The sequence below is a fragment of the Nycticebus coucang genome, unplaced genomic scaffold, assembly GCF_027406575.1.
Source record: "Nycticebus coucang isolate mNycCou1 unplaced genomic scaffold, mNycCou1.pri scaffold_43, whole genome shotgun sequence".
Lineage (NCBI taxonomy): Eukaryota > Metazoa > Chordata > Mammalia > Primates > Lorisidae > Nycticebus > Nycticebus coucang.
In genome coordinates this window covers 2,044,124-2,062,782 of record NW_026515577.1, presented here as the reverse complement: position 1 = coordinate 2,062,782, position 18,659 = coordinate 2,044,124, and positions in this window count along the sequence as shown.

Genomic DNA, 18,659 nt, shown 5'->3' with positions numbered 1-18,659 from the left:
CATAAAGGTTTTGAGAAACCAGTGAAATCCACACTTTGACGAATTTCGGCTCTCTCTGTGATAGGAGCCTTTTGCCATGTACAGGACAGGGCATCATCCACCATGAGGAGGTCTTTGTCCTTGAATGCTGAATTAGCAGCCAACATTATGGCCATAGCCACAGATAACGGTGTTGGTCTGTTGGACCTGGCCTCTGTTTCTGAGAAATATGCAAGCATTAGTACCTTTGACAGATGAGAAAACTGAAGTCTTGGCATTAGGAGCTTGCTCAAGGGCATGCACCTTTTAAGTGCTGGAACTTTAGCTGTCTCCCAAGCTGAGAACCAGGTGCTCTCCTTGCTCCTGGGAATCCACAATGGTGGTAGCCTAGCCAGTTCAATCTTTTGAATGTGTTTCAAGTAATTTGGGGCTTCAAGCTAAGACTGGACATGACAATAACCTCTTGTTTTGAGTATTCATTGAGATGTTTATCCATGACACATAGTATGCTGAAAACTTGTCTGTGTTTGCAGAGAGAGGAGAAAAAAGAGGCTTTTTTTTTTTTTGAGGGATGCTCATTTCTCTTTACCCATTCCAGCTTTTTAAGCTTCTTTGATAGGGGAGAGGGAAAGGAGTTTAGAGAGTTTAACCATTTGGGTAAGATTTCTGATTCGTTGTGGTTATTGCTGCAACAATATGGCTGTCAGATAGGAAATAAAAAAAGGACAGCCTGGGCCTTGGTCAGGTATATGGATACACTTGTGTGTTTGTAGTGATCATCAGTGACCAGGATCAGACTTCCTGAGGCTGCATCCCTGTGCATCATGCAGAAGAGTGTGTGCAAAAGTTCTTAGCAAGTGACACAGCCTGATGCTAATAGTGATGGTGAAAGGAAAAAGACATAGAAAAAAAAAAAAAAGAAAGGCTGACATGCTCTTTTATTCAGGGCTTCAAGGAACAGAATTATGTTTTATTTCTAGATACTAGAAATTGAAAATTTCAGTGTGGCTTTTTGTTTCGCATGTATTTAAAAAATAAAATAAACTACTGGTTGTTTGAAAGCAAATGAGGCTCCCTGTTTCCTTCCTGAAACATCTACCCATCCCCAATTTTAGCGAAACTGTGTGTGTAAACAGTATCTTAATTGACTTCAGGTTAAGGAAGTCTGGAAAACAAGTTACAATTTATAAAAGCATAATGGACATCCTTGAGACCTCTTCACTAATCCAACTACAGGGATTTATTTACCAACCACAAAGTGGGTGCAGGATGTTTGCTACATATTCAGTGGGTGGAAACAAATAGCAGAAAGATTGGACTAGTGTGCTAGAGGACTACATTTGGGGAGAAAAGATTCTCCCTGCAAAGCAGAGGGCCAGTCCCAAACTTGGTCCCAGATGATCAACCTTCACAATGAAGTTGGTAATGGAGGCTCATTTACATCTCATTCATGTCTAATCTGTCTCTCTGTTTAATGTTGTGTCTATTTTGAGATTCAGAAAAGAAATATTTTAATTTGCAAAGTAAATTGTCTTTTGGTTGTTTATTAATGATCATGTACATTTTCCTGTTTGATCCCTTGGAGCTAAATCTCGGCCTTCAGGTTTCACCTGTAAAGCGGGATCATGGGCTTCTTTGGTAGTTCAGAGAGGCAGTATCTGGAGCCACAATGCCTGGTTTAAAACAACAGCTGCCCCAGTTTCTGCTTCACATGGGCACATTATTCACTGTCTTTCCTCCTCAGTTTTTGCACCTGAAAAAGGGGAGGATCATAATAATGAGACTTACCTTTAGGGTGGTGTGAGGGCTGAATGGCACACAATCCCTCATCCCATTCTTAAAACATAGAGATAGTATCTGATTTAAAAAAATCTCCCACCCATGAATAATTTTTCCCCCTTTTGGCAATGTTGGATCATTTTTCCTTTTCATTTTAGTAAATCATTTTGAAGGATTTCCATAGCTTGACTGAATATACTGGCTGGCTACTAGGAGTTTTATGACCTGGGGTTGGGGGGTCAATGAGGCTGCTTCTAACAGTCTGAGTTACAAAAGGTAGAAGAACATGTTTGCAGAGGAGTTTACGGGGCAGGTAGAGGAGATCAATTTGTGTAGACTAGATGCCTCCCGAACAAAATCCCCAGTATCTTAGAAAAGCAAACTAATCCAGATGGCTGACTGGCTGGACAGGCAGAGTTTAGCAGCCTCTTTCTGTACTAGGAGGACACCTCGACTGTCCCGCACCCCACATACACATGCCAAAAAAGACAGACTTAGCATCTGGGCCAGTTATCCCAAAATTTAACATTTGTAGTGCTCCACGACAACTGCACATTGAAAAGTTTATGCTTCCCCATCATCCCCTTTTATTTTGTAATTCTCTGTTCTTCACAGTACTGATTTGTAGAATTGGGCACGATAAAGAGTAACTATTTTGAATTTATCCAATATGCCCATCTGTATGGATATAGACTGAGGGTATGGACCAAAGTGTCTCATTTCTTTATGAAAGGAGAGATGTGCCATTCCCTCTCACACATAATAGACTGACATTAAAACAATACAGTGGCCCTGAATGTTGATAAATGTGACTGCTCTTCTGATACTGTTTTTGGTGTGATGACTGCAACCCATATGGGCTCCAAAAAATACATTAATGTTTTCATGAAAGATGTGCACTGGTAGTAAATTATCTGCAAATAACCTTGGGTATCAGCTTACAGTGGACTGGATATTTATTTACTTAAAGCATTTTGTGTTGGTGGTTTCATAGGTCTGCTCCTACCTCATGTGTCATTTTGGAGGAGGCAGTTCACAGCACAACCTGCCAAAAGCCAAGTTACAATATTGGCTCCCCTCCCATTTTAAAATTGTATGATGAAAGAAACTACAATTAAGGGTTGATGTATTCATTTTAAGTGACACAATGCAAAACAGGAAATGATTGAACCAGTAGAGATCACCCACTACTTTATTTAACTGGGTGTGTACAGGCAGGCAACTCCTCTTCTGAGAGAAAAAAGCACACAAAAAATCACGCATTTCTCCTGACATTGGTATTTAGACAAGGGTGCTACAAAGCAGAGATTGGAAACTCTAACACCACAGATGCCTGGCTGCCGAAGCCCAGCAGAGATGCCACTTGGATGCCAGGCAGCAGTTATCATTAGGACCTGCCAGGACCTGCCACTTATGTGGCTGCTTCCAGAAAGATCTTGCCAGACCTTTTCACTTCTCTGGAGAAAATGGAAATCCATGTTGTTATGTGATTTTTTTTGGCGGGGGGACTTTTTTTTTTTTTTTTTTTAATTTGGCCAGGGCTGGGTTTGAACCCGCCACCTCCGGCATATGGGACCGGCGCCCTACCCGCTGAGCCACAGGCGCCGCCCAATTTTTTGGACTTTTTTTTAAGGTAACATTGCCCATTCATTACTTTTTTTTTTTCTTTATTAGTTTTGGGGACAGAAAAGTAAAAATAAATGTGTGGCTCCAGCTTGTAACCTTTGGGAAGGATGGATGTATTTATGTGTACAGGAGTGATGGGATCTATGATACTGCCACTGAGCCACCATGGGGAAAAGAATGTGGACTTTGGGGACTCATAGTCAGATTGGGCAGACCCATCCCTGCCCCATGAGGAAGCGGTTAAGGTGGAGGGAGAAAGTAGGGAATGAAAAGCCAAACAGACCCTAATTTGCATTCTCTTCCCCATCCTCTTCAGCACCCCCTTCAGCACATAGGCTTGCAGAAATGGGCTATTAAATAAACATATCCTGCTGAGACAGGGGATTAGTCCAAATTTACAGCAGATCATTGTAAAAGGGCATTCCTATCCTCAGTTCCCCTGGTAACTAACCAACACCCAACCCTGTAAATCTAACCTGGCAAAGGCTTGCTTTTCTTCCCCACTCCAACTGAAAGAAAGGTATAAAAACTGTCTTCTTTTGTTATGCAGGTGCAGAGAATTTCCAGATGTGAACCTTTCTTGGTCGTCCAGCTGATAAAGGACCCGATACTCAATTGAAACAGTGTGTTGGCATTTTCTCTATAATTCCACTTGCATTGGGTACAGCATTTGGAGACCCCAGTGAGATCTCGCTAGCTGGAGTGTCCGACTCCCTGTGACGCCCCCTGGAGAAGGCAGAAATTAACGTGAGGCGCACCCTGATACATTCCAGGCCCTGTAATTTCCTGAACTCTTCTTGAGGGCTCTGAAGAAACTCAGATGAATTCCACCAAAATCCTCGGTCTGAAACTCCCTCTCAAGAGCTAAGTGTTCTTTTTCTAAATGTAGTTTATTTGTATTCAGGAAGTAACTTTACATTGCCAAGAACAGGCCACCGAATAGTCACAGAGACTCCAGTGCCGTGGGGATGCTGCTAAGTGCCCCAGGGAGCCACGTTAGTGCACAGGAAGAATGACAGGCACCCAAGAAGGATGCACAAGGACTCCTGAAGGCTGCCCGGAAGAAACCCATGAGGGAGAGATAGGAGCTCCTGAGGGTTGGCTCATGCTGGATAGACCTTCCCAGGTTCCTGAAAACAGCAGGATGCCAGTGGGGAGCCTCAGCCTCAGAGGCACATTTGATTTGTTCTTTGTTCATGAGTTTGTTTGTCATTATTGTCATCAGTGTGCTGACTATTCTTAGTGTCTGTTCTGATTTCTATTCTTTTTGATTGGGTTCACAATTGTGGGAACTCAATAAAGTGAACCCCGGACACCCCTCCAATGCGTGTCAAAGAACTTCACTGCTGGCTTCTCTGACAAGTATGGAGTCCAGTATTCTAAGAAGTATCTCTGAGTACTCTGTGAAGTTGAATGGCCCATATTTAATGTAGGGTGGCCTTCTGCTGGCTCCCTTGACCCAACTCTCATGACTGTGGTCCATCGAGTGGTCACTGGGAAGCCAGGTCACCTGGGGCCAGTTCCCCTACATTGATCAGTGATTGATTTTAGTTCATAATCCCCTTCCCTGGCTTTGTGTATGTGCAGTGGGTACAACAAAGCGAGACCACTCAAGGAGAGAATAGGCTCAGATGCACCTGGTAGCTACCAACTGATTGGCAGAAACTGGCATCTGCACTGGGAAATGTCTAAGACAAGGTAGAATTGATCCAGGGTCCCCACTATTTTAATGGAGTCAGGTGTCGATCAAACCCTGGATGTTAGATTGCTGGCAGGATTGGTGAGAGGTATTGGAGAGGGTATGTGTTGTGGGACTGAGACTGGACACCAACTGTAGACTTCCCCATTTCCCCTCCTGAATCCTAGGAGAGTGTTGGTTTACATTCTGTGGCTAAATGTCAGTTTGTGTGAGAAATTGAGGGCCAAGTTAAGAAATGTGTTGGAATTGTGTGCATGTGAATGCTTGGAAACTAACTCAGATAGGTAATAATATGCAGGAGGAGATCATGCCCCCATCCCCTTTTCATGGGGAAAATAACTGTGTGCTGGCTGCTGTCTGTATCCCTGTCTATAAAGTGTTTGCAGTTTGTCTGAGGGAAAGGGATTAGAAGCACATGGAAGAAGCCTGCCCGATTAAGAACAGTGCTGAAAGATTTTGAAAAAGGGCTTGTGGAGAGACTACTGCCACATGTCTCTGGGAAGACTGAAAACTTTAAACAAGAATAACTTACATGTCCTGATGTTCAGGTGATTGTGGTATTATTTAAGATAGAATTTGTTTTAAACCTGTTACTAAAGTTAAAATGTTCAAAGTTTATATAACTGCTACCTCTTTAATATTTCTAAGTTTGCTGGATTTGACCATGAGCTTGTGTTCTTGATTTTCAATCTCTGAATGGGTGAGCTCATTCCCCTACTTAGGCCAGCAACTTCAGGGCACAGACTAGTCCACATGGCTCCTTTCTTCCCTTCTCCAACTTTTCCCACTGGCTATTCTGAAAGAAACTGGATGTTCCAGGTTTTCTGCTTTCTGTTTTGGATGCAGATCCTGTCCTTGATGGCCATCTTTACTATGTGGCCATGTTTGACTTAAGGGAACAATGAAAAGACATCAGAAAGAATATTTATGTTATGGTATTGTTGCTGGAGTTTCTTTCTTTAGTGAATCCTTAGTCTCAAGGACTAAGAGTTAAGCCTATGGGCCACAGATCAATGATAAATTGGGATTTTGTTGGAGGGAGGGGCATGCAGACAGAGTGAAAAATGCCAGAGATTCTGGTAGTGGGGAGGAGGCCCAAGTCAGATGTCTCCTGAATGGGTCCTTTTTCTAGAATTAATATTGACACTAAGATAAATTTTGGCCAGGACTTGGTAGATGGGAAGATGCCTTTAAAAACTGATTAAGTGTTTTAACAAATAAATGAATGCAGTCCCTTCACTGGGGCTAGGTTATTAGGTTTTTATCGTAGGGAGAGGATTACGATATTTACTCTTTGTTCAGGCTGCTTTCATCCTGGATTTGCTCAGTTCAGAGGGTATAGTCTGCAGGGTGCAGCCTGTTTGTGCCTAGAAATGGGAATGTGATTTCTGAGCTCATCTGAGCCTAAAAAATGGGGCATCCCTGTCTAGCCTGAGTGGAAGAATCCTGTATCAATATTATATTCCACAAAATGTCTCTCTTTTGTAAAACATAATAATTTGATTATTTAAATTATTTGGGAAATTGAGTCTTTGTCAAAGAATAAGATTCTTGCCTTCTAAATCTTCTAATTATCAGTTTAGCCAAGTAAATAATTAACTTCATACTAAACTGTGATCTTGTTTTCTAATAAGTAGTTTTTTTTTTTTGAGAGTAAAAAACAAATAGGTAGAAATGAAAATAGCATTTTGTAAGAAAATGATCTTATGTGGTAAATTTTCTCCTGAAACAGAATGATTATTTAAGAACGTCAAAGGCAGGACAATCTAGAACATTTAGAATGTTTTTAAATTGTCTGTGCAGGATTGAATAAAGTTCATAAAATTTTTTTTGAAAGAATTTACATATAATCCAGATGACTATCCAGTACTGCCTTTAAAATCTTTTGACTTGTCATCTTGTTAAAAATATGTTTTCAGCCTGTAATATTTGACAAACCTTCCAAAATAAAAACTCTAAATTTGTTCTTTTTCAAATATCAAGACCTCTGAAAATCTGAGAAAGAAATATTAAACTTTCTCAATATACCAAAAATGTATAGAAAATATTGTCAAATATGAAATAATTTTATATAGGTTATATGTATATTCCAATATATAAAATATTGGTCTGTCTTAATATATATTATCAGTAATAATTTTAATTCATCACAAAAAGTATGTTTTGCAACTGACTGAGTTAAAAGTTTATCCTTCAAGAGAAATTATTATAAAAGACTGAGGAATTCTCTCCAATTCAAATTTTTGGTGTCTTTGATAATTAAATAGCATTGTTCTAAAAGCAAACTTCTAAAACTTTAATTAGAAAACTAACTAGTCCATAAGTATTCTTATCCTAAGTTTAAATTCAGAAAAAAAAATCAGTAACATGGAACTCAGCTGGTTTGTTATGGTTTTTTGTTTTAAACATTGCTGATTCTTTCTGTGTTCTGTCTTCCAGAAGTCAAGAAAACCATTTTCTGTCTTTTGAGCTTCAGAAATGTATATACTTATAGGCAGAATGTGAAACATTCTGTTTTTCCTCTCTCCTTGATTTCTCTTGAATTTGAAAGCCATCTGTAAGTATTCCTAATTTCTGACAATATAATTATTTGCATAAGTTCAATAAGAATATATTTGGTTCTATAGGATATTATAAAAACACTGGTATTTTACCAAGGCTTTGACTGGAATAGCATTTTCAGAGGTGTCCAGACAGCCTTAAGGAATTAAAGTTGACGTTATAAGGCCAATAAAAAATAAGTTCGTTGAAAAACCTGGACAGATAAACATGAATAACATTTCCTGGTCTGTATTAAATAAAGAATGTCAATTTTGACAGGTCTGGGAACCAAAATTTGCTTGGGGACCTCAAAAGACAAAGAATTTATCCAATGCGTGTATTTATCTAATGGCACAGATGAAATCTGTGCTCATGGAAGGCTTTCAAGTCTAACATGAGTTTCCTTATAAGAAGTTCCAGCAAAGGCAATTTTAAAGGGAAGAAAGGCCTAGGTAACTAACAATTATTCTTGCTGCACTTTATGGAAATGATCACACACAGTTTAGTGAAAGTACAGCTTATTTTGGCAATTGAATTAGTTCTGCTATCATTTGTTTTTAGTAAAGCGAAAAATTAGAGAAAATAGTTCAAAGAAAAAAAAAAAAAGTAGCCCACCTGTATTAGATTCCAGCCTTGTCTGCCATGCCAGCTCATAAAATGAGACATAGCTGTTTTACTAAACTGATCCGTTAAATGGGACTAAGAGATGGGCCAAAGAATATAAAGCTACATACAGTAATTATATTTATTCTGAAGACCTAAGTATCAACAAAGGTCACCTGTTGGCCATTCTGAAAAAAATTGCGTAATATTAAACGTTATCTGTTTTGTCTATATAGATACCTTGAGAAAAAAAAAAAAAAAACTAGAACTTGAATGAGAATTTCCCAGTAAATGATGTGAATGTAACATGGCCGCATAAATGGCCCAATACTCAACTGATATGCAAGAATATTCACTTGAATTGTCCAGAACTTTGGATCAGTTCCATAGGACTCTTAAACCTAGGTATTATCTTAAAAACTGTGCTAAGTCTGTAGATAAGAATACTAATGTTCTCACTGTGAATTTCAAGTGAATCTTAGCCTTGAAATCCAGAACTTCCCGATATTTATAGTTAAATGCTAAATGGTTTCATTTTCTTACACTGAACCCAACCTTGACTATGTCCTTGTCAGTATAAAGAAGCAGAGAGCCGCAAACATATGCAAGGTGGCTGAGGTCAGGTAGAAGCCAGATAAAAGCCCTCATAATTTCTGTGAAAGACTAAATGAAACATACAAACTGGCCAGCCATTATATGAAATTATTAAGAGAGGAGAGAACGGGCCAATTGAGTAAAAATCAGCCAACCAAAACCCTTTAAGCTGCTAAAGGAAGAACTATGAACAGTCCTGGTGCCAGGCCTCCCTGACTTGGCCAAGCCCTTTTGAACTATACATATCAGAAAGAAATAGAACAGCTGAGGAAGTGCTCAACCCAAATGTATTATCCTTGGCAAGACCAGTTGCTTATCTCTCTAAGCAACTTGCCAAGGGCCCGAAGAGATGGCCTCCATACCTAATAACACATGTAGCCCCTGCCGTACTACTGCAGGAGGCTGATAAGGTGACTTTGGGACAAAACTTAAGAGTCCAGGTACCATATGAAATAGTCACTGTTATGAACACCAAGGGTATCATTGGTTGATCACCTCATGCCTCACCGAATACCAAAGCTTACTGTATGAAAATCAGAGGTTGGTTGTAGAGGTTACATACATGAGGCCATACACTTAGGAAAGAAGCAAAAAGAAAATTAAGAGACTTCTAGGGAGACACTTTTACATTCCCCTACGTACATATGTTTGATTGTAAGAAAGGAAAAAAATCAATGAGGAAAACACAAACTCTTTTTACAGGATAGCAACTATAAAAAGGAAAGTGGTGGATGCTGAGGGGAAATGGATAAAACTACTGATCAAATTGGACTTGGCAGTTACATGAGACCTTCAGTCCTCCTGCCTGTTCCTGTTCTTTGAAAGGTGGTATCTGTGCTTCTCTGCTCAGTGAATGTGCAGCATTTGTTGAACACAGCTTCTACTTCCCCAGCCTAGATGATGTCATAGAAAATAAACCCCTGATATTACCAGGACCTGAAAACCTACAGGGAGAAAAATGTGTAGGGATATATTCTCTGACCGTTACTTTAGTTCTTTGAATCTGTTTTTATCAGATAAACATTTCATTTTTTTAATGAGTCATAATTTTATAAGGAAAAGCTAAAATTAAACACTCTTTAGAGTTATTGTAGGAATGCAGCAATATACAAAAATTGAAAGAAATTTATCTTGATCTTTAAAAACTTTCTTTACAACAAATGGTGCTGGCACAAGTGGATAAACACATGTAAAAGACTGAAACTCAATGCACAACTTTCACCACTTACAAAAATTGATGCAAGATGGAAAAGAGGCTTAAATATAAGACACTAAATGATAAAAATCTTGGAAGGAACTGTGGGGAAAACTCTTGTCGATGTTGGACTGGGGAATGATTTTATGGACAAAGACTTCAGCCGTCATTGCAGCAACAAAACAAAAAGACAACCTTCAGAACAGGAAAAGATATTTGTAACGTACGTATCTGACAAAGGGTTGATAACTAGAATCTACAGAGTACTCATATTAATCAACACAAAATGAACAATCCCATCTACCACGGGGCAAGAGATATGAACGGAACCTTCTCTGATGATGACAAATGCCTAACATTTGAAAAAAATGCTCATAATCCCTGATCATCAGAGAAATATAAATCAAAACCACCCTTAGACATCACCTAACCCCAGTGAGAATGGCCCACATCACAAAGTCGCAAAGCTGCAGATGCTGGTGTGGATGTTGAGAGAAGGAAACACTTGACATTGCTGTTGTGACTACAAACCAATACAACCTTTGTGGACAATGGTATGGAGAATCCTCAAAGAACTCAAACTAGACCTCCCAGTTGATCCTGCAATACCATTACAAGGCATGTACCCAAAAGAAAAGAAATCCTTTCATTATAAAGACATTTACACTTTACTGTTCACTGCAGCTCAATTTACAATCACCAAAATATGCAAACAACCTAAATACCCAACAACACAGGAATGGATTAAGAAGCTGTGGTATATGTATACCATGGAATATTATGCAGCCATAGTATTCTTTTGTATTAATTAATTTTTGTATTAATCTTTTGTATTAACCTGCATTGAGTTGGAACACATTCTTCTTAGTAAAGCCTCAGAAGAATGGGGAAGCAAGAATCCAATGCACTCAATTCTCATATGAAGGGAGTAGATGACCTAATACAAGGTGGAGGTGCTTTAAATTAAGTAGGCAAAGTGAAAAAGATACTTCATGATACGCTGTGCTCTTCTGTTTCAGATCTAAGGAGTTACTCTACTGGGTGCCTTGTTGGAATGATTACAAAAACATGTTTCTGACAGTGTCTCAGAAGTTGAGGGATACCACCTTATTGGACAGAATTTCTATTGTTTTCAAATCTAACTTTTAAACAAATAATATTTCAAGATGATAGTCAAAAATTCTTTTACAGTGAAATGCAAACAATTTAATGTCTCCGGCTATATGAAGCACTTGTACTTGTGTCATGAGCCAAGGTCCACATGGTCCTTGAGACCTCCTCCATGCTGCATACTAGGGGCTACTGGTACAAGATTCCTCGGGCACTGGCAGCTACTTTATCTAACAGGTTCACTACAAATTCATGTTGCACGTCTTTAAAATTTTCAGTTAGTATTAGAAAATATTATAAATGCACAGGCTGATGTCATTTGCTTTTTGTTTCTTTTTTTTTGTGTGTGTGTGAGTATGCTTACTTCCCATGTTATGTTTAAAAAAAAAAAGTTACTTTGTGCAGACACGGGAAAGAGATCTGAAGAAATCCAAGACTCTTCAAATCAATATTCCAGTGATTTTAGTGGTATTTGAAAAACACTTTATAGGTTACTTGTCCATTCACTATGGTGTATGCACAAAATAAAGCCAATGGCAACACACCTTCTTCTACTCACTCTTCACAAAACAGTTACATTTCCTTAAGGATGACTTGATCAGTTATAGTTTAAAATTTATCATAAAGAGCATCTTTGTTCTTGTTGAAAATTGAAGTCAACTTAATTAAAATCACCAAGTCATAGGGTCCACTTTAAAATGTACTTGTAACAAACCAAAGCTACATTTTGAATCATTTTAGCTTTCATAATTGAGAAATCTTGCCAGATGATTATGAAGACAGTTGAAAAGTCCAGTAAATTACTTACTTGCATTAACACAATTTGCATGAAAATATTTTGCTAAAAAGGTTAGAGACCACAGTGAGAGCCAGCAAGAGCCTACACACATTTGAAAGTTGGAAAATTTTATCAGTTAGAGAATATACAATGGCTAATTTTGAATATTTGATTTCTGAAACAGAAAATGCAACAGATAACCTTGAGTCTAGGCAAACATTTAAAACCACATATGGTACTAATGTTCTGTACCTTTCAAAAAGTGCAGGACTTTAGTCTTCTCAGTGTCTTTCTGCCGGCCCTGTGTCATGCGATGGCAATGATGAGGACGCCAGGGCCATTTGATGTTATCTCTCCAGGACAGACAGGAACGTCTCTCATCGGACTTGTCCAAAGGACCGATTTCATGTAGTATGGAACGAAAATTTTCAATTACTTTGGAATATATAAATCTTAACATTTTATGGAAATCCCCGTTAAACAGATCAACAGACAGCATATAAACAATTAATAGGAATGGAAACACTGACTGAGTTCTCAAAATGACACTGTATAAAAGAAACTCAGTTTTAGATTTTTACCAAGTCTGAAAGTACTCTGCATTGTAACCAACTGAACTACATAAGGGTCTCGAATCACAGATTTTTAAAGGATATACCCTGATCCTGAAGCTGGAGAGTGGGAGGGTCTGTAATATCAACTGAAATACCACAATCTGGGCAAAACTTCAGAATTACAATTATAGAGTACAATTCTTTGGAGTTGCATTGATCTTGCCTGGATATACTTCTGAATCTATCTAGTGCAACAAATAGTTATATAATTATTAAAATGATTCTCCTCAATAAATATTAAAAATTACTCCATAAGGCCATTTTTAATGTGAACACCATTCAAAAGATAAGAAAGCCAAGGTGAATTTGTGGAATTTAACTATGTTCATGTTTAATATTTTTCATTTTTTAAATCTCTCTCTTCCATGCCTCAATACAATGGACAGTAAATCTAATATATAGCCACCACCCCCGCCCAGCATCCCTGGCACTTGTGTCGTCTTTCTTCATCTCTCCTACTTGATGACACCATAGGGAAGCTACGCTCATCTTTGCACTCATGTATTTTCTTAGGCCAGGGCCCTGGACATTTTCTAGGCCTCTTCTTCATCCCTCATAACCATCATGTCCAATAGGGTCCTTGGATACATTTCTGAATGTGAACCATTCTTCCCTTTTCTAGTTCCACTTCACCTTTCAAGAACTCACAGTCCCTTAACAAATTTTCAGAGGTTTTCTTTCTAACTTTAATAATATTTTAATAATTTTCCTTTGGAAATTATTTGTACTGCCATGATTAACTCCTTAGCTTATGGTTATGATTTCAAAGCACCTATTACAAACACTCAGGAATCTTTGGATAATGAAAAAATATACCATACACAGCAGTTCTCAATGTTTGTGTCAGGACCCCTTTGTTCAATTTGTAACAACGTGGCCTTTAGGAAGGTTGAGAACCACTGCCATAAAGAGAGAGACAAGATGGCTGACCAGATACACTAATGCTGGATCATCTGAGAAAGTATTTTAGATGAAAAAGAAAGAATCAATCACAGATTGGGTATAATTTCTATAGAAAAGCATCAGAACCTATAGATGATTCCATGACAAAGTTGTAGAGTAGAACACAAAGGAGGAAGACATCCTAGTGTACAGTAAGAAGAGTAGAGAGAGCAATTTCTTCTCTTTCCCCCACATCTCTGGCAGTTCATGGGCTCTGTACCTGCTGGAGAGAATTTCTCCCCACATGAGCACAAAAGCTGCTGCCACCAGTGAGCTGGGAACTGCTTGTGGACAGGTCACGGGCCTCCCAACCCAAAGAGAGCACTTTCTGCCCCCAGAGACTCAAAATGGGATGGCAGGTGCCATATTGCTTCTCTACCTAACTTGGGCCTTTGTCCTTCTCAGAGCTCTTCAATTCTTCAGGTTTTGTTCTGTTTCTTTCCACACACAGAGTTTTCTCCAGCCCAGACTGTGAAATCCACAGGGTTCTAGGTAATTTGCTTGACTCCAGAACATGGACCTTCTGCCCAGGGTGGGCATCTATTTGTACTCCTGCAAACAGACTCTGTTCCTGCCCTTCTCACACATGTCACTGCCAAGAGCAACCCAAAGGCAACTCAACACCAGCCCCTTTCTCTCACACATTGTCAGGATCCAATCTATGCAGTCTCAGAGACATGCCCATAAACAAGCACTAACAGCCAGATTAGGCTGCAAGTTCTTCAAAAGGACACTTGTAACATGAATGTTTATAGCACCACAGTCCACAACTGGAAAGATGTCAAAACAACCCAAGTGCCTATCAATTTATTAGTGGATAATAAAATATGACATATGTATACTATAGAGTAGTGATCATTCATTTAAAAAATGGTGATCATCTATGTTTTTGAACAACCTGGGTAGAACTGGAGGCCATTCCATGTGGTATATCACAAGAATCGGGAAAACACCACATATACCTAACACTAAATTACAACTAGTAGATCAATAGTTACGTGCACATCTGGAACTAAATAGAAATCGGGTAGGAGGGAGAGGAAAAAGACGTTGAGTAAATTCAACCTAACTGGTCTAATGCACACATTCTGGGTGAAGGGCACACTTATAACTTTGACTTAAAATGTATAAAAGCAAATTATGTAACTAAAACATGTGTACCCCTGTAATATTCTGAAATAATAAAAAAGACCTAATACAGGTGCAAATGTAACATATTAATATTTGTAGGAATGTCAAATTAAAAGCTGACAAAATGCTGACTCTGCGTCCTTTAAACACTCAGCTCTCCCTCACTTACTCCCTTAGTCCTGCCACCTCTGCTTCCTACAATGCTTTAGAAACTCCGGCCATTCCACTGGCTGCCTCCTTCTCACGCTTCAAGTCTCAGTTGACTTGCTTCTTCCTCTGTAGGCCTCCCTTCCTCTGTGATCCAGTCTAAGTAGCGCCCCTGCTCATACTTTCTACTTTCAGAAAATTATTTCCCTCGCACACCCCACCGGTCACCATGCAGCTTGGTGATTTGTTCTCTTAAATGGTTGACTTGCCTTCTTTTTAGTTCAATTTTCTAATCCTGGAGGATTTGCCATTTTAAATTGCTGATCTACATTGATTTTTATTTTGATATTTGATGTTTAGATAGAACATTTATTTTTACTTTCTATGTAATTACTAGAGGATTTATTTTACCTTGCCAAACTTCAGGCGGAGGATTATTTATATACTTAAATTATTCTAGCCTAACTTATATGAACAGCAAAAAGGAAAAACAGCACATGTCAATGAGAGATAAAGGTAATATTAGTTAGAGGTGGTGAAGAAAATAATGCTCAGTTCCAGGCTACTGCCTAGCTTTGCATGGGGTAAAAAAAAGAACACAGCCCTAAACCAAGAGTTCACTGATTGTTTTGTCATGTGTTGGCATCAAAGCCTTCCTTTTTTTTTGGAGACAGATTCTCACTATGATGCCCTGGGCAGAGTGCTGCTGTGTCACAGCTCACAACCTTAAAGCAATAAACTCTTGGACTTACACGATTCTCTTGCCTCAGCCTCCCAAGTAGCTGGGACTATAGGCACCCACCACAATGCCCGGCTATTTTTTTGTTGCAGTTGTCATTGTTCAGCTGGCCAGGGCTGGGCTCAAATCCATCAGCCTTGGCGTCTGTAGCTGACGCCATAACCACTGTGCTACGGAACCGAGGCAAACGTATGGGAGAGGGCACCTGAATTTGACTTTCTATTTTTTACAGTAACACTAATGCTTTTGATGATTTGCTCATCAGAAGAATTACAGTGTCCCAAGCACAACTGGAAAAATAAGGGATTACTATGCTGTCGTTGCTTTTCCTTATGAAAATTATTGTTTTCAGATACAGACCTTCTGTCACCCTCTGTGCTAACTGCCCATACGACATATTTGGTTTCCCTGAGCATGGTTTATACAAAGAGAAAAAAATCCATTGGGTTATTGTTCTCTTAAACACTAAAATTCGCCATATAGTAGTTACAGAGCCTCAGAGTTTCAAATAACTGCTGAAAACAGAGTTCCAGAAAGAGCAATAATTCCTCATGGGGCATTAAACAACAGTGACTTCATTGATTCAGCACTTGCATAAATTCTCTGTGTAACGGGGTTAGGCTTGTAAAATATTTACATGGATTGGCACTTTTATTTCCTTAAAAAAGGGCTCAGAGTTGGTAATGAGCTAAAAGATATTCTGACAGATGTAGTACATTCGTAATTCACTTTATTTTTCTTTTTTTGTTTCAGATTAATACTATAGTACAAATGATTAGTTTACAGTGTTTACATTAGTTAGGTAAGGCCCCTGTTGTAGTTGTGTTCTACACCCAGGAGGATTGCCATATACCTTTACGTTGTGCCTGTTAGTTGGGGGAGTATAACTCACTGAATTTCAGTCCTTACTATTTGCAAGTATGGACATTTGTTTGAAGCATGGTTCATGGTTCCCTTATATAGTTATGTTTTTCCTTTTTGTTGTTTGGAGACAGAGTCTCACTCTCTCTTCCTGAGTAGAGTGCTGTGGCATCATAGCTAATAGCAACCTCAAACTCTGGGACTCAAACCATCATCCAGCTTCAGTCTCCCAAGTAACTGGGACTATAGGCATGTGCCACCATACCTGGCTAGTTTTTTCTACTTTTAGTAGCAATGATGTCTTCTTCTTGAAGACATCAATTGCTCAGCATATTCTTGAACTCCAAAGCTCAACCAATCCACCTGCCTCAGCTTACCAGAGTGCTAGGATTACAGGTGTGAGTCACTGCACCTGGCCTTGTATAGTTTTTATGTGGCCGCATGATATTACATGGGAGATTAACCAGAATCAAGATTTAATAACTATATACAAAAATGCCCAGCAACAAATTCTAGGATAGATCTGTCTCTATGTGTCCACCTGCATCAAGGTGTTTTCTAGGAAAAATAGATCAAGACCAATGGATGCTAATACTGCACTAATGAGACAGCTGTCTTCTCTCTTAGCAGTATCTGGTCTATATTTCCTAATTATTTAAAATATAAGTTGTTACTTATTCTAAAATATATCAAGAAATAATCAAAAAATTTCTGCTAATGAACAGTATTTGTCCATACTAATCACTTTCTCTTACATAGAAATAAAAATTAAGTCCTTCGTAAGGCATTCTTTTTTTTGTTTTTTCTTTATAGTTTTTGGCCGGGGCTGGGGTTTGAAACCACCACCTCTGGCATACGGGGCCGCGACACCCTACACCTTTGAGCCAGAGGTGCCACCCAAGGCATTCTAACATAAATCCACTTTTAACTCTTTTATAGAAAACATATTAACCCCACAGTAGACCAGGTAATGAGATGCACATATGAAATAACATTGGTTTATTTCCGTGTGTAACTCATATAAAACTACAAATAGGTAGCTGATTATAATTGCAATAGAAAAAATTCACATTTAAACATATCTCCCCTTGGGTTGAAGAAGAGATAAATTGATTTCCTTTCTTTTTGTAAAAATGCTGTATTTAAAATTATTCTCTTGAAACAATGAACATTTCATATTATGGGAAGTCTTATAAGCTTCAGTAGGAATTTTTTTAACTCAGAAGTGTGATAATGGTAGAAATGTTTTATGTTAATTTGAAGTAAGGTGCATATGCTACAAGCCCTTAGGATTTCATTTATTAATTCAAGTTCATTTATCATTGAATTCAAGTTCTAGAAATTGAACCAAATAAACCACAACATAATCAAGTCTAACAACTCATAAGCAAGAACTCTTAAGGAATATTTTTGTTCAATAAGAACAAAGTTGAGTATCCCTTATCCAAAAGTGTGGGTCCAGGAATGTTTCAGATTTTGGATTTTCTCAGATTTGGAAAACCTGCATTATGTACACTTACTGGCAGAGCATTCCCAGTTCAAACACCTGAAATTCAAATGCTCCAATGACCATTTCCTTTGAACACCTGTTGGCATTCAAAATGTTTCAGATCTTGGAGCACTTTGGATTTCAGATTTGGATGTTCAATCTGAACTAAGAGAATGTATATTTAGAGTGACATTTTCAAAGCACTACAAAATTATTTCCTTGGGAATATGTGTAATGAGCATTTCCCTTACTCAAGGAAAGGAATGGCTATCCCTGTAAAGTTTTTTGGTGACACTGTTAACTAGATAAAAATTTTCTCACCTCACTGGTTTCAAGAAAGGAAAGTGAAATCCAAAAGTATCATAAATGTATTTACCTTCAATGAAAGGCACATAGATGTACATGGGAGGAGTACGCTTAACCTTTGGTGTTTCCCTGCGGATGAAGGCGTTTGCCAGGCAGACCTGTGCCAGGGTCCGGCCACTGTACTGAAATTTGGACCAGGTGAGAAATCTGGCTTTAGGTGCCTGCTCCAGCCTACATGGGAAAGAAAGGACCTAAGTTAGATGTGAGGGCTTAAAGAAACTTTAAAAGTACATACCTTAATTTGATAATATCTCAAAAACAATGCTACCTCAGCTTTCTCATGAGAAAAGAACATTATAAATGCTCCTAAACAGACAGTTTTATGACAGGAATAATGTGAGTAAATTTGCATTTGTGGATACACAAATAAGATGTTTTTCTCAACCTAAGCAAATGAGCAGAGGTTGTCACTGTTTATTACAGGTTATTTATTTGTATTAGATTAAATCATTTCCATATATACCCA